Source organism: Notamacropus eugenii, chromosome 1 (genome assembly GCF_028372415.1).
Source record: "Notamacropus eugenii isolate mMacEug1 chromosome 1, mMacEug1.pri_v2, whole genome shotgun sequence".
In the NCBI taxonomy this organism is placed as follows: Eukaryota; Metazoa; Chordata; class Mammalia; order Diprotodontia; family Macropodidae; genus Notamacropus; species Notamacropus eugenii.
In genome coordinates, this window is record NC_092872.1 from 348,852,532 (window position 1) to 348,875,752 (window position 23,221).

General features: G+C 40.0%; 1 protein-coding gene across 1 annotated transcript in view; it reads left to right on the top strand.

Moving 5' to 3' along the window:
* Nucleotides 1-1,872: 1,872 nt before the first annotated feature.
* Nucleotides 1,873-23,221, top strand: part of PPP1R13B (protein phosphatase 1 regulatory subunit 13B) — a 240,566-nt gene continuing 219,217 nt past the window's right edge. The window contains exon 1 of the mRNA XM_072630082.1: nucleotides 1,873-2,097. The gene's annotated coding sequence lies outside the window, so the exon portion shown is untranslated. The remainder of the gene's footprint in view (nucleotides 2,098-23,221) is intronic.

Here is a 23,221-nt window from a genome sequence, read left to right on the forward strand (position 1 = left end):
TCCATCCTTATCCCTTTTGATTAGATCTATTTCTGCTTTTGCTTTGTCTGAGATTAGGATTGCTACTCCTGCCTTTCTTACATGAGCTGAAGCACAATATATTGTGCTCCATCCTTTGACCTTTATCCTATGTGTATCCCCCCGTTTCAAATGTGTTTCTTGTAAGCAGCATATTGTTGGATTATGGCTTTTAATCCATTCTGCTATCCGTCTCTGTTTTATGGGAGAGTTCATTCCATTCACATTCACAGTTATGATTACAAAGGCATTCTTTTCTTCATTGGATTTTTGTGCCTCTTTTACCATTTGGCCTATTCTATTTTTAAGATATTATTTTCTTTAGTATTTTTTGTACTTTCTTTACCAAGCTGTTGACTCTTTTTTCATGGTTTTGTTGCATCACTTTTATTTCTCTTCCACATTTTTCCTCTATCTCACTTGTTTGATTTTTAAAATCCTTTTTGAACTCCTCCAGGAATTATTTTTGGGCCTGAGACCAATTCACATTTTTCTTTGAGGCTTGGATGTAGCAGTTTTGACTTTGTTGTTTTCTTCTGAGTTTGTATTTTGATCTTCCCTGTCAACATAGTAACTTTCAATGGTCAAGTCCTTCTTTGATTATTATTATTTACTTATTTTTCAAACCTATTTCTTACCTATTTTTGACTTTATGTTAAATTTGGGATCTACTGCAATGGTGGAGGGGACACTGTCTCAAGATCCAGGTTTTTTGTGCAGGTATTTTTGGAGTTAATTCTGGAGATCTGTGCATTTTCAGTTCTTCCAAGGTAGTATGATCTAAAGAGAAGTGTGTTTACTCCTGGACTGTGCTCTGGTCTATGAGCAAGCACAAACATTCTTTTCTGCCTTGGAACTATGACCAGGGTCTTCACTCCCTGAAGCTATAAGCTCTGGTGTGCTAGTGTTCCTCATGTGACCCAGAACTGCAAACCAGATCCAAGTATGGTCAATCCTACATCTAGAACCGAGCAAAGAGACCCCTGTACTCTCCTTCTGACCAGTTGCCTGACCCCCTGTGGTCTAAAAGGTCTGGCAACAGCCCCTGCCCTCACAGTTTCAGTCATCCCCCCAAGGTCTGTGGCTGGTTCGCTGGGGTCAGTTTTCACTGTGCTTCACTCTCATTCTCATGTGACAGACCTTTCCTGCTGACCTTCTAAGTTTTCTTTGGGCTGGAAAATTGGTTCACCAAATTCTTTTGTGGGTTTTGCTGCTCCAGAATTTGTTTAGGGGTGTTATTTAAAGTTGTTTGGAAGGGAATTTGGAAGAAGTAGAGGAGGAGAAGAAGGAGGAGATGAACAGGAAGGAGGAGAAAGAGCCAGATTTCTAGTAAATATCTGATTGATATTTCACCCCTGAGGTCACAGAGAAGGAGGAGCCAAAGGGATAGATAAATTTCTAGCTCAGAAGGTTTCAGAGAGGTTGCAGGCAGTGAAAAGCAGTATGAATTCACCAAAGATAACCTGTCCCAAGAAAAGGCTCCACCAAAGATAACTAACTTGTCCCAAGAAAGCCTACTGCCAGAAAACCATGTCCATTTTACCACGTATTCATCAAAATGAAAGCTAGTGCCTCTTCCCCTTCCCGAGACTGAGAAGAATATGTCTGATAGCTAGAAACAGCACATGCATTTTTTTTCCTAAAACATCTATTTCTCATTGGTTTGGGGAGAGTGATAACGTCACCACTACTCTCTGTCTCCCAGCTGGGCAAGAGGAAAGACTTTGACCTTGAAGATACCAGAGAAGAATAGTGATTAAAAATCAACCAAATAAAACAAAACAAAAACTAGCTTTTGGAACCAGGACAGAGCCCTAGCCAGGGCTCTCATTCTGAGATTTTCCAGGATGGAATCCAGCACTGGCTAAGAAGCTGTTGTTCCCATGACTTCCAGGAGATGAGCCCCAGGTGCTGGGGACATGCAATGCCGAGTGTTAACAAAACTGGTGCCAAATGGACAAGAAGCACTAGGTATCTGCTAAGGAGGCATCTGGGTCCCTCCATTCCTAGCACTGCTCTCCTGTGACACAAGACCAGCTTGCCTTTTTTACCCATCTCGACAGAGCAGAGCTTCTCAAAGTAGGTTCATTGCATTTCTTTCCCTGCAGGGTATTTGACATTCCTCCGAGTCATACTGAGAAACTAGCATTTAGAATGTTCTCTTTAAATGGTGTTTTGGGATTCTTGTTATGTGTTTAAAACTATTAAAACCAAACAGCAGTTGTATCTGTGACAGTTCTAGTTGTTTGAATTTGTGTGAGGAGATTGCAAAGAAGGGAGCATGACCTACAAGGCAGGAGATCTAAATAAAGGAGAGTTTGCAAACCTAATTTGGATTTGGACAGTGCAAAGTAGTTGAGGATTTAGAACCACATATTTATTAGAGATGAAAGTTTAAGAGAGAAGGAAAGAAGGAGGGGAGAGAGTAGAGGAGAACCTTAGTAGATCATTTCAGGGAAGAATTCTTACTGGGTTAACCAATGGTAGGGGGACTGAGAGTAGGTTAGAAATTGGTTAGCTATTCAAGAAGAAAAAATTTCAGTGCACATTGTTTTCCTAGAGGTTGGTTAAGTACTAATAAGGTTTTCTTCATTGAGGTAAGTCTGGAAAAGACAAATTTATTTCTTTTTAGTTCCAAATAAGGGAACTGGGGAAAGGCACCTTAATGTGCTTCCAAATATCTTTTATTCGTGGTTTCATGAATTGGTCCAATCATTTTGGAAAACTATTTGAAATTATGAATTTTGTGAAAAGATTTTGAAATAGTTCATATGCTTTGACCCAATTGGCAAATAGCCCAAAGAGGTCTGTTATAGAAAGAAAGGTCTCGTGCTAAAACATTCACAAAGCTGCTTTTATATTAGCAAAAAACTAGAAAAAAATCAGCAAATGACTGAAGTGTGGAATTAAAAAAATACTAATAATAGCATCTATATAGCATTTTAAGTTTTCAAAATGCTTTACAATCATGTCAATTTATCCCCACAACATACGGCAGCTAGGTGCTGCAATGGATAGATCACCAGCTCTGGAATCAGGAGGATCATCCTCAGACACTTAGCTGTGTGACCCTGGGCAAGTCATTTAGCCCTGACTGCCTTCAAAAAAATTATCCCAACAATTTTAGGAAGTAAATGCTATCATTATCCTCATTTTGCAGATGGGGAAACTGAGGCATACAAAGGTTAAGTGCCCCAGGTCACACAGCTAGTAAGTGTCTGAGGCAGGATTTGAACTCAGGTTTTTATGACTCCAAATCCAGCACTCTATCCACTGCACCACCTAGTAATGGAATAAATTTTATTATAAGAAATACAATTCCCTCCTCTTGGGACGTAGGGTTTTACAGGTACAAAATGTTCCATGTACTTTGCTGGATCGGTTGCTAAAGGAGGGTTCAAATGGTAAGTGGTATTAGAAATTGAATAATGTAAAATAAGTAACAACAAACATTTAAACATTTTAAAATTTTAAACAATTTAAAATTTTCATTGTATCTTCAAAAAGTTGCTGAATAAAGCAGTCAACAATCATTTTAAAAGTGGAAAATGATGTATTACAAAAGATATGCTGTGCTATAATATACATACTCAAACATTTAGGCAGTTTTGCGTAACTATCTTCATGGAATATACTTTGCAGAAAGGGTTGTTTGCATGTTTCTTGGGAAGTGTCTCTTGGGTCCACCCCTAACAAAGAAATCAGCAAAAATGATGAATTTCTAAAAAAGCATGTTGAGTTTTGCTGAGAAGATAATTCTGAGTTAAAAGCCCCTATTTCTTCTTTTTGTGTTTCATTCCATTTTTCCGTTTGTTTCTTGTCCTCTTTGAAATTTGCCTTTGTAAATTTAGTTTTTAAAAAATTACCTAAAGGTGTAATTTATGCTTAGGCATCTCAAAGTGGTTTCACTGAGTTTCTTTTCCTGCTTTTGTAGTTTGAGCAAGGGATTACTATTCCCATTTAACATACAGGAAACGGTTCTGTTTTATCCACTAAATCTTTGAAAGGGAGAGAAGCTCACACTTCTTTAGTTTTGTTCTCATCCCCTAACCTCAAACAAGTCACAAACCAGTGAGATGAAGAGTAGCTATCCTGGTATAATAAAATCTCTTATTGCATTCAGATTCCTCATCTGAATTTGAATTTTTGACTGACTTGGAATTGGAGATTGTCTGTCCAGGGATAAAGGATATCTTTGTGGACATAAATCTCTTCTTTGTAATTAGTGAAATTAATGATCCAAGATGATTGCAGGGAGAATATCATGCTAAAGTGTTTCTTTGATACTTCAATGGATCTGTGATCTTGCCGCTACAGACATATACCCTCCAGTGATACAGACCACAACCCATCCATGCCTTTTCATCCTGTGTCTCTTGTCTAGGTCTTCCTAAAAATCCTTCTGGAAGGGGTGAGGAGAGTAGGGAGAAGCTCAATATGTAGGAGGACTTCGATTAGATCAAAAGAGCATGTGAGGTGTTCGCCAGTCACTCCTTACTTGAGAGGCATGACTAGCTCACCTCCCTTTCTAGTCATACCATTCTCTGATGACTACCACATGTCTCTCTACTGCCCTAGGATTGACCTGTAGCTGTAACGCTTCAGAGACTGTGGTATTTAATATTTCACAGTGTTACACCATCACTGGAAGACTAGTGAAGTTATAAAAATGAGCCTTTGTTTCAGGGAGAAATTTGGGGTTACTTGAAGCACTGTACAATTTCCCAAAGGCAATTCAGTCAATTGACGTCTTTTTGGGTCCTTGACCTTCTTGTATAATCTGCCAAATAACCCTCCCAACTTTTGTGTTATTTTTTAAGATTCTGAACTTAACAAATGCTAGTTAAGATGAACATTTTCATATATAAAGTAGGACTGGAAAAGAAAATAGTTCATGAAACTGTGGATCTGTTACATATGACTTAATTTTGCTTTTAAGTATTTATTTAATTCAACTTGTCACTTTCTTTTTTCTCTTAATGTAACTATTTTATGTTTCTCCTCAATTACATGTAAAGATGGTTTTCAACATTCATTTTTGCAGGATTTTGAGTTCCAAATTTTTCTCCCTCCCTCCCCTACCCTCTCCCCAAGACAGCAAGCAATCTGATATAGTTATATAAACATACACATGTATGTATATATGTATGTATATATATATATATTTCATGTGAAACATTTTCACATTAGTTGTAAAAGAAGAATTAGAACAAAAGGGAAAAAATGAGAAAGATAAAACAAAAGTGAAAATAGTATCTCTGCGTTCAGACTACACAGTTCTTTCTCTGGATGTAGATAGCATTTTCCATCATGAGGCTTTTGGAATTATCTTGGATCATCAACATGTCACTTTCAAAGCTGTCTTACTTGTCTGGGTTTTTTCTTTCCTTTTGTTCTTTGTTGCGTTTCCCTCTAAAAAAAATTTTTTTTATTAATTTGTTTGTTGTCAGTTTTCAACAATCACTTCCATAAATTCCAAATTTTCTCCCTCTCCCTACTCCTCCCTCCCCAAGATGAAATGCAATCTTGTAAGGGATCTACACATACATTCCTATTAAACACATTTTCACATTAGTCATGTTGCATAGAAGAATTAAAGTGAATGGGAGAAACCATGAGAAAAACAAAACAAAATTTAACAAAGGAGAAAATAATTACTTCATTCTGCGTTCCAACTCCATAGTTCTTTCTCTGGATAATGGATGGCATTTTGCATCATGAATCCTTTGGAAATATTTTAGGTTCTTGCATTGCTGTGAAGGGCTAAGTTTATCAAAAACAGTCCTCGCACACTGTGGCTGCAATGTTCTGCTCTGCTCCTTTCACTTAACATCAGTTCATATAAATCCTTCCAGGTCTCTCTGAAGTCAGTTTGTCCTTTCCTTCTTTCTTCCTTCCTTCCTTCCTTCCTTCCTTCCTTCCTTCCTTCCTTCCTTCCTTCCTTCCTTCCTTCCTTTCTTTCTTTCTTCCTTCCTTCCTTCCTTCCTTCCTTCCTTCCTTCCTTCCTTCCTTCCTTCCTTCCTTCCTACCTTCCTTCCTTCCTTCCTTTCTTTCTTCCTTTCTTCCTTTCTTCCTTTTATTAATGTATTTGTTCTCAGTTTCCAACAATCACTTTCAGAAGTCTTATTTTCTCTGCCTTCTTCACCTCCCTCCCTGAGATGGTAAGCAATCTTATATGGGTTCTACATGCACATTCTTATTAAACATTTTTTCACATTAGTCATGTTGCATAGAAGAATTAAAATGAAAGTGAGAAACCATGAGAAAAACAAAACAAAACATAACACAAGAGAAAATATTCTGCATTCTGATTCCATAGTTCTTTCTTTGGATGTGGATGACATTTTGCCTCAAGAGTCCTTTGGGAATGTTTTAGGTCCTTGCATTGCTGTGAAGGGCTAAGTCTATCAGAAACAGTCCTCACTCATTGTGGCTATTACTGTGTATAATGTTCTCCTGCTTCTGCTCATTTCACTCAGCATCAGTTCATAGAAGTCCTTCCAGGCCTCTCTGAAGTCTGCCTGGTCATCATGTCTTATGGCACAATAGTATTGCATTGCGTTCATATATCACAACTTGTTCAGCCATTCCCCAATTGATGGGCATCCCCTCAATTTCCAGTTCTTGGCCACCACAAAAAGAACTGTTATAAATATTTTTGTACATGTGGAACCTTTTCCCATTTTTATGATCTCTTTGGGATACAGCCCTAGAAGTAGTATTGCTGGGTCAAAGGGTATGCACATTTTTGTAGCCCTTTGAGCATAGTTCCAAATTGCTCTCCAGAATGGTTGGATCAGCTCACAGCTCCACCAACAATGAATTAGTGTTCCAACTCTCCCACATCTTCTCCAACATTTATCATCTTCCTGTTTTGTCATGTTAGCCAATCTGATAGGTGTGATGTGGTACCTCAGAGTTGTTTTAATTTGCATCTCTCTAATCAATAGTGATTTAGAGCATGTTTTCCTTTGTTGCATTTTTTAAAAGTCTTCAATGATCCTCTCTTTTTTTTTTTTTTTTACAACCTTACACTAAACTCTTTGTCTCTCTCTCCTTGCACCTCCCCAACTGAAAAGCAAAGCAAAGCAAAACTCTTTTAACAAATATGTATAGTCAGGCAAAACAGATCCCAATATTGGTCCTGTCCCAAAATACTTGTCTCTTGCTGCACTCTGAGTCCATTATCTCTCTGTCAGGAGATGAGTAGTCTGCTTCATCATCCAATGGTCCTTTGGGATCACGGTCGTTCATTGCGTTGATCAGAGTTCTTAAGTCTTTAAAAGTTGTTTTTATTTATAATTATGTTGTTATTATTGTATAAGTTGTACTCCTGGTTCTCATTTCATACTGCATCAGTTTATACAAGTCTTCCCAGGTTTCAAACCATCGCTTTCGCCATTTCTTATGACACAATGATGTTTTATTACATACATAATTTTCTCATCCATTTCCCCAATTGATGAGCACCACTTTAGTTTCTAGTTTTTTGCTCTAACAAAAAGCAGCTCAAGATATTTTTTTTTTTTTTGGTACATAGAGCTTTGTATCCACTATAGATCTACCAAGCTCACCATCTACTCTTTTATCCAAGTTACTGTTTAAAACATTGAACAGCACCAGGGTTAGGGCCAGGGCAAGGGTCAGATCTCAATCCCTTGAGTATTCCAAAAAAGACTTCTGCAGGTTGATATCTACACACCTATTAATCTCTAATATTCTAGGTCCAGTCTCAGTCCTTAACATAGTGGCTAGCATATTGTAGGTGCTTAATAAATGCTTACTGATTGATTACTAAATTCCCTTATCATCTGTGTCTCTTCATCTTATTCACAAAAATAATATGAGATGTGAAATACATGCAGTCTAAGGATTCTATTTCTATAATTCTCCTAATCTATCAGTCTAGTAACCTGGTCAAAAATTTAGATGAGGTGAGTATGCCATGACCTATTCTTGATTGTATGATATTATAGATCATCATTTTCCATCTTAAATACTCATGAATAATCTCTTTAATAATATAGTTTAGAATTTTCCCAGAAATTAAAATTCAAGCTCATCACTTTATAGGCTAAAGTCTCTATACTCTTCCCTATTTTCAAAGTCAGGACATTTTCCTGTCTCTAATTATGTAGCGCCTCTCCCGTTTCCCCAGATGCTTCAAAAATGATCTCTCCTCATTTCCACCAGAAGCTTGTCTCGTTGATGGGCGAAGGAAATAAATACGCACTTGTTAAATGTTTATAATATGTCAGACATTATGCTAAGATCTTACAAATATTATCTCATTTTATCCCCACAACCTACCTTGTAAGGTTATCTGTCTTGTGAGATAATGCTGTCTTCCTCATCTTATAGTTGAAGAAACTGAGGCAGATAGAAGTTAAGTAACTTGCCCAGGGTCACACAGCTAGTAAGTGTCTAAGGCTAGGACTGAGCACAAGTCTTCCTGATTCCCAGAGTTCCAGAGTTCTAGCCACTCTGCCACATATCAGAGACAGGGTATCTATCTCTTTCTCCATCCCCTTCTCTATCTGTTTCTCTATCTGTCTCTTTCTCCCCCTCTCTCTTTCTGCCTTTAGTGTCTCCAATCCAGTCTTCATGCTGCTGCCAAAGTAATATTTCTATGGCTTTTAAAAAAAATTGTTTCTATGATAAAATACAAACTGTTTAGCCTACAATTTAAAGCCCCCTATCATCTGACTCCAAAAAAAAAATCTGTTTTTCTAGCCTATTTTCCCGAATTACTCCTCTTCATGTAACATAGGTTCTAGCCACAGTGGTTCTCCTCACATGTCATGCTATCTCCCATTTCTGCATCATCACAAAGACCATTTTTCCCTTATTCCTGGTGTCTTCACCTTTTGGAATCCTTCTAGGTTCTACTCAGGTGCTACCTGTGCTGTTTCTCTGATCTCCTAACTAGAAAGCATTTCTCCTTCCTCAGATTTCCTAAAGCACCTAGAAAGTGCTAGAAGTGGGCTGCAACATTTTACCAACAGAGAATTATGCAATAGAAATACTTTCCTAAAGGGTGTTGTCAGAGACAGAATACTACAAAGCTGCCTAAATCATATCCAAGCTGTCCAGCTGGGAAAGCAAGCAGTCAAGCATTCTCTCCTGCTGGGGCTGGGAGGAAGTTGGGGTGGGGCCTGACTTATCTTCAGTGCTCTTGGGGTGAAAGCCAACCTGCTCCCTCCTGTTGCCCCATATCCTACTAAACTGTTTTTCCCCTCAGGTGAAAACATTCCTGGTCATGCCTCTGAAAAGAAGCTGTCCTAATAACCTAGATAATGTATCCACGCTTCTTAACTAATGTTGCTTGAAAATGACTGACAGGATCACAAGTTGGACACGTTCCAAACCTCTGAAAACACAATTGCTTGCTGAAATAACAGTTCATGTCCCTATTGCACATTAAAGTTTACGAAATTATTTCCTTACAATAGCCAATAAGGAAGAGAATAAGTATTTCTGATCTTGGTGGGACTTTGCTTATTGTGTTGTCTCTGTGAATTAACCATGGGCCTGGGGTGGTTTGCTGAGGTGCAACAGGAGAACAAAGTCTGAGATACTGCATGGATACTTTCCCCCCTCTCTCAATTCCCTCCCCACCTTCAAGACTTTCAGTGATCCCTTTGACAATGAATTAGACTGAATGTAGTCATATAAGCTGGTCAACGAATAGTCAGTCAGCAAGCATCCATTAATTACTTACTGTGTGCAAGGCATTGTGCTAAGTAGAGGGGATACAAATGCAAGCCTACATTTATATATATACACACATATTATATATATTCCTTGCCCTCGAGGAGCTTACATTCTAATGGAGGAAGATACCACACAAAAGGAAGGTGAAGGAGAAGAGGAGAAAATACCTAGTGTAGGGTCATGATGGTGAAGTCTAGAGGAGTACAGCCAGGTGCAAATGATGAGATGGCTGAAAAATAGAGATCTTACTTGGGAGGGGAGTCAGGGTCACTGTTCCAATTGTGCAAAGCATAAATACACACCATTTTGGAGATTCTTGGATGAGTGTCATCTCATCAATTAGGAAAATATTTACGATTCCTGGAACATTGTGTTGGGCTTATCCTGGAATAGAGAGAAGAAGCAGTTCTCAGGAACATTGTGCTTCGTAAACAATTTCTGTAACTGACGTTGCTAACAAAGTCATTTTGCTAAGACAACTCTGTTCAAACATGCAATCACTCTTGTCCTGCTTTTTCCCCTTTGCAACAGTAATGTGGCCAAAGACAGAGCTATGTAACAGGATAATAGGGATGCTGTCTGTGTTGGTGAGCTGTTTTGGTCATTCTGGTCATGAGGCGAGCAGCACCAGGGGTTGCCAGAAGGAACAGATACCACAGAACCAAAATCATTCAGAGTTTGTAAGAAGCGTAATTATGAATGAATCCCATTCTCATCCTTGGCAAACCAAGAAGGTTTTGTCTTTCTCCACATTCCTTTTATCCTGAGGAATGAAAGTGGATGCCATTTCCCTCCTCCAATTTCTTTCACAAGACATGAGTTTGTGCTCAGTAGGGAATTTCCTCATTCACACAGAAGATCTAGGGAAAAGAAAAACCATGAAAGAAAAAGAGAGAGTTAACTTTGACTATCTTTGTTCAGGTGAGGCAGGATTTTTCCTGTTTTCATTTCATTTTAGGTATTTCAACTGTTGTGATCAGATTTTGAGGATCTAATTACATGAGATAGTCAAATGTTACCCCGAAGATCTGGGGTCTAAAGCCAAAATGTAATTCTATTCTATGATTTAATGTTTTGTTTCGTCCTCTAGATCAAGACTTGGGACAGCAAGGAGTTAAAAGGTTGCTTTTGAGTCAAAAGGGCAAAAGCAGCTGTTGTTATTCTGGGGCTGGCTGGTGGAAGTGTTTCCCAGAATATTCCTTTTTAGATCTCTGTTCACATTCCTAATAAAGCTGTTGAAAAGTGGAATGAGCAGTCCCAGGTGGTGATGATGAGTAGCCCATCATAGAGAGTACTCAAGTTGAGACTGAATAACTACTTGGCTTCTTGTCAGAGAGGTTATAGAGAGGATTTCTCCTCACATAAGGGTTAGACTGGATGCCTTCTGAGATCCCATGACTTGCTCAGGGCCAGTCTGTTAACAACTATTTATTAACCATCTACTATGTGCCAACCACTGTGCTAAGTGCTCCGAATACAAAAACGGTAAAAGGCAATCCCTGCCCTTGAGGCGTTCACAATCCATGGGGGGAGACAACATGAAAATAACTGTGTATAAACAAGCTACAGACAGGATAAGTTGGAAATAATCACAGAGAGAAGGCAGGGTCGCACAGATAACATAGTATCTGAGTGGGGATTCAAAGCAGTAACTCCAAGACCAGGAGTATTTCTATGATGTCATACTGACTGCAAGAAGTTTCATAAAATGAAGGGATTGGCTGAGGTCATCTCTAAGATTTCTACCAGCTCTAGAGCTAGGATTCTAGGATTCCTAAAGTCCCTTCTAGCTCTAAATGCTACTGGTTTAAGATCCTATGAGTATTAGAATGTTGAATCCCATGGGACAGCTGAGACAGAAATGGATTCATTAGGGTCCTGGGCAGCCACATAGGCCAGGGGGACTTGGTTCTTCCGCTCATGAACTTGAAGGATATTCTTAGACCAGGGATCAGAGCCCAGCTATACAAAGTTCTAAGTTCTCCTCCTTTAATACTGGTGATAACTCTATCCTCTTTCCCTAGAACACTCAAACACTCAGATAAGGGAGAATAGAGGCTTCCTGCTTCCCCACTGTCTCTGCCCAGGAAACTGACTCAGGAGAGCTTTGTACCCTGGATCGAATCTAATTAAACAGTAACTCACACTCCAAGTTACACTGGAGTCTTGTGAAGAAATGTTCCTTTTTTGTGGAGGAACAAAATTGCTTTTGTTCAGTCCCATCTGGGAACCTAAGCAGACCTTGGGAAAGAAACTTTGCAGGTTCCTTCCAATGAGAATTTTCAGCTTTGAAGTTGACCAGTTAACCACATTCTATAGATTTGGGAATTAAAGCTTTACTTTTTTATAGTTGTATGCTTTATGTTACACCTGAGTTCCTCACCTCCTTCTCCTCTTCCTCTACTCCAAGGTTCAGTTCAAATGCCAACATCTCTATGACACCTTTCCTCACATCCCTAGTTGTTAGCATTCTCATCTTCCTCAAATTATGCCATATTTACTTATATTGATATATGATCTATCCCCAGTAGAATATAAGCTCCTTGAGAGCAAAAACTGCTTTTGTTTGTTTTTTGGTGACCTCATCCCAATACACTGTTTTGCACAGTATAGATGCCCAACAAACAGTTGTTGGATTAAATTGAATCATGTGGTTAGATACTACCTACCTGGAAGCAAAGGATTAAACTAGCTATTACTTTACTTCCCAGGGTGGGTGGCATGGGTGTCTGAATATCTAACTTCAGGGTACATGGATAACCCTCTATTATTATATGCATATACGTAACATACATATATATAATTCAGTGTTACTTTCAAAGCTATCCTATTTGGGATTCCTTCAGTTTTCCTGTTCTTTGTATGTTTCAAAAAATATGTTTGTGAAGATCTTTATTTGCCAAGCAAAGAAGTTTCCTATTTTTTTGGAGCCAGGAGAACTGAGGAGCCCTGGCAGGGTCAGTGAAGGTTTATTTTAATGGGTGAGACATGAGTGTGTTTGTAGGCAGTAGGAGGAGTCAACAGATGGGGGGAGGCTGAAGATGAGAGGTGTGTGGAGAGGAAATAATTGAAGGGGTGAAATCTATGGAATACAGATAAATTAATAGGGATATAAGAAGAAAGGGGAGAAAGGAGAAGGGTCGTGTTTCCAACTCCTATTTGTCTTTAATAAACCAAAACAAAAAACCAACCAATCTTGTGAGCTTACCTTCCACTCCAGCTATCACTTTGTCTCTACTTCACTCAAAATTTCTACCTTTTCAGTCTTCTCATGCATTGCTCCCCTCTAATCTACTCAAAGTAGTAGATTTGCTGTTCTACATGACTCACAGTACATACCTTGACACACGGGTTTGTCCCTCACGTTTAAAATGCTCTCCCTCCTCACCTCTATCTCTTGGAATCCCTAGTTTCTTTCAAGGCACAGCTCAACACCAGAGGCCTTTTCCTGGTCTCCCAGCAAGTAGTGCCTTTGCCTCCAAAGACACTGTGAATTTGTTTTGTACATACAAAGTTTGTGTGGGGGTGTATATGCATATATACACATATGCATATATACATACTATGTACATAAACACACACACACACACATATGTGTACATATCTCCTCCACTAGAATATAGACTCCTTAAATGTAGGGACCATCTTGTTTTCCCTGGGTGGATTTGCTTCTCTGGGAGGGAGCAGGCCTGATGTGGCTGGAATTAGCTGGCCCAGATCCTCCTTTGTTCTTACCCTTTCCATTTCTTTCTCTGAGAATTGTAGATGAATTACCATTATGATCTACTTCTGGAAAAGGTTTGTTAACGGACTGTTTTTCTTTGCTCATCATCTTTGTGACTTCCCAGCTCTCTAATATATGTTGTTTTCCCCATTAGAATATAAGCTTCTTGAGGGCAGGGCCTGAATCACTACTGTATTTATATTCCAGTGCTTAGTCCAAGCACCCTTTTGGGGTTTTCTTGGCAAAGACGCTGGAATGGTTTGCCATTTCTTTCTCCAGCTCATTTTATAGGTTAGGAAACTGAGGCAAGCAGGGTTAAGTAACTGGCTGGGATCAGAGTTAATAGGGGTCTGAGGCCAGATTTGAACTCAGGAAGATGAGTCTTCCTGACACCAGGCCCAGCGCTCTGTGCGCTCTATGCACTGAACCATCTAAATGGTACATAGTAAGCACTTAGTAAGTGCTTTTCATTCATTCATTCATTGTCTTTGTATCCCAGGAACTGAGTAATAACAGCTAACATTTATATAGAGCTTACTATGTTCCAGGCACTATGCTAAGTGCTTTGCATTGATTAGTTCATCTGATCCTAAATAGTGTCTGGAACATAATAGCTGCTAAATACACATTTGTTGATTCATTGATCCTGGAGAGAGTAGTCTATAATCTCTGTGCACAATTCACTGCACATCCATGCCTCAGGTTCTTGGGATGGAGAAAGCTTTTGATCTGGAGTGAGAAGTCTGGGGTTTGAATCCTGTCTCAGTCACTTATTATCCGTGTGACGGTAAATAAGTCACTTCTCCTCTCTGGGCTTCAGGGTTCTCATCTATACAATGAAGTGTTGGATTAAATGATCTCTAAGGTACCTTTCAGGTCTAAATCTATGATCCTGACTCCCAGTCCAGAGGTCTCTGTCAAAGTTGGAGTAGGTTTTTCAGTTCCTCCTTAAACATCAAAATAGCTCCATTTTGGACCTGGCCTTCCTTTTGTAAAGACAAAGCAATAAACATGGTCCTGGGCAGACATACAATATAGTGGAGAGAATACTGATTGGGAATCAGAGGGCATGGGTTCAGATCCCAGGTCTGTTAACTTATTACCTTTGTGATCTTGGGTAAGTTATTTTCTGTCTCTGTTTTAATGTCCCAGTGATCTAATCTGTAAAATGAAGGAGTTGGATAGGATGATTTTTTAAATCCCTTCATAGTTGAAATCCAAGACTTGACTAATTGAGTTCACTTTGCTGTGCTGGGATCTTCCTGAAGGGGGCACCAGAGGTCTGTGAAGGGTGATGGGAGGACAAGGCCTAGGTCAAAGATAATTTACTCGACTCAAGAAGGACACACATGTAACCTCAGTAGGTTAAATTGTGAGGCACTCACCCAGAAGGACCTAGGAAACAAAGAATGTTCCAACTGAGGGGGCCATAGAAGAATACGTTATAAAATGTATTCAAACATTATCAAAGCTGAAAGAGACTTTAAGAGACCATCTTATCCAAACCCAGCATTTTACAGATGAGGAAAATGAGACCCCCCCCAAGAGGGGAAGGCCATACACTGAGTCCATAGAATAGACCAGACTGGATCCCAAGCATCTTGACTCTCAAGCCAGAGTTTTTTCTAAGAACCTTGATAGAACAGGTGATTTTAGCCAGAATGTAAAGTTTAGGAGGGTAGGACAGGGGATCCTCCCGAGGAGAGGAAATGGATAAGCCTCTGGAGTCAAGACCATTTCTTTTTCAGGGGAGAGAGAGAAATGCTAAGTATGGGGCAATCTGTCCTTTACACCAATGTCCTGGCTACTTTCTTATTAAGTCACTTTCTTGTTCAAAACCCTCATTTTCTAGTCCAGGGCTTTTCCCTTTACACCAAGATGTATTCCTGAGTACAGAGGTGCTACTTTAGATGGAGGCATAATCTCTAGGAATCTTCTGTGAAAACATCTATTACTTAATAGGTAACACAAATAAGCATTGACATCCATTAGCTTGTAAATACAGTGGTAATGAATTGGTTGACTGGCTCCAGTACAGTGAACAGCCAAGAGAGAATGGGATGTAAAAATGGGTCATTGGAGAATGTAGTGAAGGGTCCACATCCATGGCTATGGGTTAGTTGTGTAGTTGCTATCTGGGGAAAATAAAAGCCAGTTGTTCTTTGAGTGGTCTTGGGTAAGTCTCTGTTTCTGGGGAAACTATATCCTTAGTTATGTCATCTGTGAAAGGATGGTTCAATTTAGCATACATGGACAGACCATTGGACCTGGGAAAGTTATGAAGCTTGGCACTTCCCACTGTGTAATTGAATAGGTACTCCAGTGGGCTTTAGGTTTTTTTTTTCTACTGTAAAATGAGGAGGTTGAACTAAAGGTTGTATAAGAGCTTTTCCAGGTCTGATTTTTTTTTAATCACCAAAATCCACAATCCGAGATGGCCATGAAATGAATTATGTGTTCTATGTCCTGGCCTGTTCTACGCTGCCTTCTATCTAGTGCCAGAAAATCTCTTGGGTTATGCAATGTTTTGGAACAAGCCTTGGCCTGAGATTCTGGAGAATTGGGGTCTTCTTCCAGTTCTCTTGCTGCCCAATAGGTAAATTCCTTCCCTTCTCAAATCCTCTCTGGGCCTTAGTTTCCCCATCTATAAAAGGCCCATAATAATATTTAATCTGCTTCCCTCCCAAAGCTATTGTAAGGATCAGTAGAAATAATATATAAACAAGGTTCTCAACTTGTAAAAACCTGCAGATGTGAGAGATTATTATCATTAGTCACCCCCTAGAACCAGTGTGACCTGGGATTCACCCCAAGGACGGCTCACTTGGCAAGGAATCAGGAAGGAGAATTAGTGGTGGCATTATATTTCCTCACAATTGCCTAGCTGGAGTGAAGTTCATAGGATTCTAACAAATCTACCATTCCTGGGCTCAAGAGGCTGGAATTCAAGAGGCTCCTTCTTCATTGAGTGCCAATATACACATACCTGCTTTGGACACATTCACATGCTTGGTCAAGGTTCATTCCTAGGGGAGCCTACTCACCAAAAAGAAAGATCAAATTCTTTTTATCACATATTTTGGTTTGTTTTACTCCCACATCAGTGGGCTGGGGAAGATTTACCTATAGCTTAAGTTTGGTTTATGTCGAGGGTCTCTCCAAAGGGGAAATAAAAAGGTATTCACTATACCATAGGAATCAGATATGGGACAGCTATTTGTTTCCTACTCACAAAAGAGATGTTTACAACAAAAGGTCCTTATAAGGGTATGTTAATAGACTTAAAATAAGCAGCTGAAATAACTCTCCTGGGGGTTGATACTTAAACATTAGAACATGAAGTACTTTGTGAGACTACTGGAAAGGCATTTTACGCTGTACCACATCTCTGTACGTTCAAATACTACTCCATCCAAGTCTGGCAAACTTGACCAGGAGAGATGAAATCATCTCTGATTCAGAAACTTCCCATGTCTTCAGCTAACTCCAGCCAAGACACCCTGAATGTCTGAGCCTCTTGAATTCACAATGTTGCCTCTGAGATGGGCTAAATGCAGGCATCCTGGGCATTGCTGTTCATTCATCTGTAAACTCAGGAAAATTAACACAAAGTGGAAAAGGCAGTGAGGAGCCCCACAGCCCAGCCTCAGTTCACCTAGCAGAGTGCTTACTCCCTTTGCTACATGGGAACAGCTGCAATGAAGCTGAGATGGGGGAGAAGGGAGGGCTTCTTCCTACCTCCCATAGGGGCAGCTCAGATGAGCTTGACTTTATCTATAGCTGGGGACGAGGAAAGAAGAACAAGAATGTGGTCACTCCCTTTTAAAGATCCAGTCAGCTCAGTGGCCAATAAGGGGATTGTTCCATCATTCCTAAAGAGCTACAGTCCTGGGAGCAGATTGGTAAATGCTCTATTGCCTTTCTTACACCTCTAATTAAATATTTGCTGTCTTTGTCAAATCAGTTGGGGCACATTCGGCACATTTGTCCCTCTCCCCAATCCTGGAAAGTTCTCTGGGGTCATGCAGGGGGTTCAGCCATTCCTTTTGTGTGTTTTCTCCCTCTCCCCCTATTAGATTGTCAGCTCCTTGAGGCCAAGCACTGTCTTTCTTTTTCATGCATACATCCTCAGTACTTAGCACTGGCTATCACTGGCACATAGTGATGCTTAATAGATGTTTATCGATTTACTGACTGACTAACTATTGTCCTTTCAAGGGCTTCTTTTTGCCTTAAAGAGATTCAGATGGTCCAAGTAGTGCGGTTCTAAATGGCCTCCTGAATGTCAGGTAAAGAGTCCCACCAGCCCATTCAGCATAATTCTTTACATCATCCCAAACTTGATAGTCTTTAGGAAGGGCCCTAGCCCACCACCACCAGTGAACCTGGAGATCACAATCCTCACTCCACCACCCCCCCCAAGCAAAGTTCTGCAAATTCAACAAGCAATAGAAGTTTTATAAAACTCCTATAGGTTTCTACCTACTTACTACATACAACCTGTGCCAACCCAAGCAAATAGAGAAAAAAAGGAAAAAAACAAATAACAAAAGTAAAAATTAGAGAAAAGAAGAAGGAAAAACGTGAGCCTCTCCTCTCAGAGAAAAACCTCTAGTTCCAAGTGAGCATCTAGAATATGTGGGGCTCCTCCTACAGGATTTAAGGACCTGAGGTTGAGTAGAAATCACCCACTTTGCTCTCATTTGAGAAGCTAAATTGACGTGGGTAAAATTTTTCCCTACAGCTTACAGAACACTTACCTACCTATACATTTCCCCAGCAGCTCTCCTGGCAATACAAAGGGCCATCTAGATGGAAGTTCAGGCAAGATCTCTCCAGGGATCCCAGCAACACATAAGGTACCCCACTTCTCCCCAGTAGATCCTTGTCATTGCATAGGACAATCCAATGGAGTGCCAAACTCACCTGACAATCTGAGAAACAGGTTTAATTTAAAAAAAAAAAAAAGGAAAACCATCCCCAAAGGTGAGCCTTGAATGCTTATAGGGGTCCCTAAAAGGGATTAAGTATTCAGAGATGATAGAAATCAGCCTGTTAGACGCAGGACAAAGCCCCCATGTTTAGTAATGGCACCCGCTGCTTGGTCCAGTGTGGGTAGGGTGCTGGGTCCTCTTCCTTTCCATTAAGATCTTCCCTGTCAACTCTAGATCCATTATCAGATGTCCCTATGAAAAACAATAACACCTTTCAGCCTTTCCAAGAGGATGAGGTATAGTATGAGGCCAAGGGTCAGACCAGGGAAAAGCAGGAAGAAAAACTGAGCTAGACTTTGTACCCAGACAGGGTCATGTGCATGCTTTTTATTTTTTCCCCAATACTTTTCTTTTCCCTTTCTCAAAGGACAAAGGATGTGAAAAACAAAGGAGAACCAGCCTGGAATGCCCTCTTTCTCTTCCTTTGCCTATTGAAATCTTACTCTTACTTCAAAGACCAGCTCAAATACCACCTTTTCCAGGAAGCCTAGAATATTGAATGTCAGACTTAGAAGGAACCATAGAACACAGAACTACATAATGGGAAGGGGCCCTTAGAGATCATCTGGAATGATTCATTTATTTTACCACTAACAAAGGCAGCTAAGTGGTGCAGTAGATAGAATGCTGGGCCTTCAGGCAGGCCTGTGTTCAAATCCAGCCTTGCTTACTAACAGCATGACCCTGGGCAAGTCACTTAACCTTACTTGCCTCAGTTTCCTCATCTACAAAATGAGCTGGAGAAGGAAAAGGCAAACCTCCAGTATGTCTGTCAAGAAAACCCCAGCTGGAGTTATGAAGAGTCGAACAGGGTTGAAACACTAAGAAAACTGAGGTTACGCAAGAGTTATATCTTACACAATTATTACATTCTGCCTTGTGTTGTGCTGGTGTACAATAATCTTTCCACTACTTGACCATAAGCTCCATGAAGACAGGACTAGGTTCTCCTCTTCATATCTGTCTCCCCAACAGTGCCTATCATAAAGACCTTGCACAGTGTAGTATAATGTGAGGTGGGGGGTGGGAGTAGGGGATGGAAATAGAGCACGTGCACAACTAACCATAAGTCCATTTGGACATGTGTGCTAGCACAGCCATCCACTTATTGATCACTGAGCAGGAAGCAGCCAGGGAATTTGTCATCTCAAAAGAGCCCAAGGACTGTCTCATAGGATAAAGGGTGGGCTTCGATGGTAGTAGTGATGTGCTTTAGCACTGAATTACAGTAGGTGTTTACTAAGTTGATTGAAAAAGTGGAGAGACCAAAAAAGTGGCAGTTTCAGAAAATCATCATACGTTTAAATATTGGTAACAAAGCAAAGTTTTTCATTAGGTCCCCTGTCCATTGCCCCGTCTCTGGAGGGCCCTCTTTCTTCTCAGTGTCTCAAGTCATGAAGGCTGTTTGGAAAGGAGTTCGACTTAGGTTCATTCGGCTGCGAGAAACTCTAACACTGACAAGCTGGTCTATCCTGAGAAGAAGGATCAGGGGAATGAAAGGACTGGAATTCATCCCAGTTCCACCTAGTTATGTTTAGTCTGGAGGAGTGATTTAGGGTGGGGCATGATCGTTGTCTTCAAGCTCTGAAGGACTATCATGGGAAAGAAGGATGACATTTTTCTCTCGAGGGTCCCAGAAGAAAGAACAATGGGAGGAAGCTATTTTGGGGAGACTGATCTCAATAAAATGTAAGAAAGAACTAATTTTTTAAACATCCAGAGCTGTCCAACAATGAAACCAGCTGCCCCAAGGAAGCTGAGTGCCGCCACTAACGTTCAAACAAAAACTGGATGACCCCAGTGGAACTAGAGGGAGGTAATTTCTGCCTTGAATTGCAAGTTACTAAAGTAACAAAAGCTTGCAGGATTTATGATTTTTTCAAGGTTTACAGCATTGTCTTAAGGGATCCTTTAACTAGCCTGTGAGATGGGTACTATTGTTATTGTTATGTCACGGCTGAGGAAACCAAAGCCCAGAATGGTTAAGGTGATTTGCCAAGTGACACAACTATTAATCCTGGTGGAGGATTTTTATCTAGATTTTTTTTTTCATATTTCCCCAACAGCATCTATCATGCAGCCTTACATAGAGAAGCATAACATGAGTTAGAGGAAGCGGAGGAGGTGAAAAAGGCATGTGTAAAACTGACCGTGCTGCCAGCTGACCACATGTACTAATAATGCCTTTGGCCTCCCTGTTATGGATCGCTGAGCAAGAAGAGGCCAAGGTTGCCCCTTCTGTCCCACAGAGTTGAAAATGATGACCTCCAAGGACCATTACAGCTACAAGGTCTTATGGTTTTGGGAGTGGGTCGGATTAGGAGGAGTCACAGAGTGAATGAGTAATGATAATAAAATGAGAGGTATTCGTTCCCACCACTACCCAATAATTCTGAGACTATATGTATAGTCTCTGTTAGGTCTCATAGTCTGCTGGTGAGTAGTGAGGGATAGATGATTATGTTAGGGTAGAAGACTATTTCCTTCCTTCTCTCCACCCTAATTAGTAATTTGGTAAACTGAACTTATTATGGGGAAGTGCTTCCCACCTGAACACACCCTCTGTCCAGGCCCACTAAGCTCGTATTAAAATCTCCATTACCCTAAGTTCCAAAGACTGGGGACCTGAAAAGACTCAGGCAGGTGTGGCTGAGGTGACCTGATCATCCTGCTTCACCAGTTGGGTCACAGGAAGGCCCATGAACAGGTAGAAATAAAATTCATGGGGCTGGAACCTAGAAAGTCTACTTTAGACCACTGCTCAAACCACAGAAGGACTTCACCACATCTCAGTCACTTTTCTTGTTAATCAAAATACCAAGAAACAATGACATCAAGTACTCTATGATGAAACTTTCTATAGTTTTGGCATGAGTCATGACATTAGTGACAGCTGACTAAAACAAAAACAACTTGTTTGTTATAAACTTAATAACCACCAACAGTCATAGAAACCCAAGAATGAAAAATTATCCTATCTAAAACTCTTAGCAATTAACAAAATAGAGCCAAACAAATTAGTGGACAACAAGCAGATAAAAAATGAATTCTATTGTCCCTTTCCAAGTCCACTTACTGCACAGTTTTTAGATACACAGTCATAGTATATATAGAATTTTTGTCACTTTTTTATTGGCTTGCCATATTTCTATTTGTTTCATATTTTGTTTTTTTAATTTTCTTTTAAAAATGTTATTTTTGGTTTCAAATTCTCTCCCTTCTTCTACTTTCCCCCCAGATTGGGGGGAAAAAACTCTTTATGCATATTAAATCATTATGGTTCATATTTGTTGTTTTTTATAGCATCAAAATATGCATACATGAATATACCATAATACTGCCACATCCTGTCATATTTTGATTCTATCCTCTGCTTCTCTCCCCAACCACCAGAAAGGGAAAAACAGTGGGGAAAAGGAGTCAAGAACAGTCAAGTCTATCAACTGTTGCACTCAGGTTCTTGAGACCCCTTATACATGCATGCTGCACTTGAGTTTCTATCAAGCTTCTCCTTACTGAGGTTCCCCTCCCCATTCAGGATTCATTAGCATTATGGTAACAGGTAAAGAGAGGAACCACATATTGTCTCCTCTTAGGGGATTTCAGTCTCTAGTTGACCCTCAGATGCATAGATTACAGACTTTCCTACCATCCCATAGGTACTGGTTCATTCTGTTTTTGTTTTCTATGTGGTCACTCATATGAATTATGGGAACCTGAAAAGCCCTTAGCCTAAAAAGGTCAGGGTCTCCCACTGCATCCTGGGCCATCTTCAGTCATCCTGATGAACATCTGGCCACTGGACCCAGATGGCTCTGGAAGAGAAAGTGAGACTGGTGACTTTACACAGCCTTCCCTTGCTCAAATCAACGTCAATTGTAAGTCATGTCATCATTTCCCTGATGTCATGGTCCTCTTCAAAAACTGAAGGACAAAAACGTTTGAATTATGACCTCCATGAAGGCTGCCAGATTCCCAGACACAGTGTCATGCTAATCAGTTCAGTTCTTATTCAGGACCTTTTGAAATACTTTTATCTGCACTGTGTTCTCCCAGGCGAAGACAGCTCAGTTAGTGGAATTCATGTAAGTAAGTTATCAAAGAACATCCTCCCTGCTGAATTCCAAGCATATCCCTAGCTGTACTCAGCTTGTAATGGAGATGCCTTCATCTGGCCAGCAATTCCACCTTTAATTTCTTGCACCTGTGAGCTTCAGCCAGGGGAGGCAGGTGCTTCTTGTGAGATTTGCTGTCCCGCAGTTTATAGATGTACCCCACGAGGATTGCTTGTTATTGAACACTTTTCTGTACGTTCCCAACAATATCCAGTAGGAAGAGATAGAGGAAAATAGCCACAGAAAGTGTGAAATATTTGGGAGCTTTATTTTCCAACACACCCAGGAATATTCAGATACAAGTACAAAATATTCCTTATATCTACAAGGACAGACCTAAATAATTACAGACATTAATTACCAACATAATAAAATGACAACACTATCTAAATTTATTTATTTATTCAATGCCATGTGCATTGAGTCACTAAAGATTTATTTTAAATAGCTACAAAAATAATAATGAAATTCATCTTGAGGAATAACAAGTCAAGAATTCAAGGGAAATAATGAAAAAGGGAGGAAAGAAAGGAGCTGAGCAGTGCCAGATCTCAAACTATACTACAATGTAGTAATCATTAAACTGCTTGGTAATAGTTAAAAAATAGATCAATCAGTGGAATGGATTAGGTATATGGTGTTCAGAAGCAAAGGTA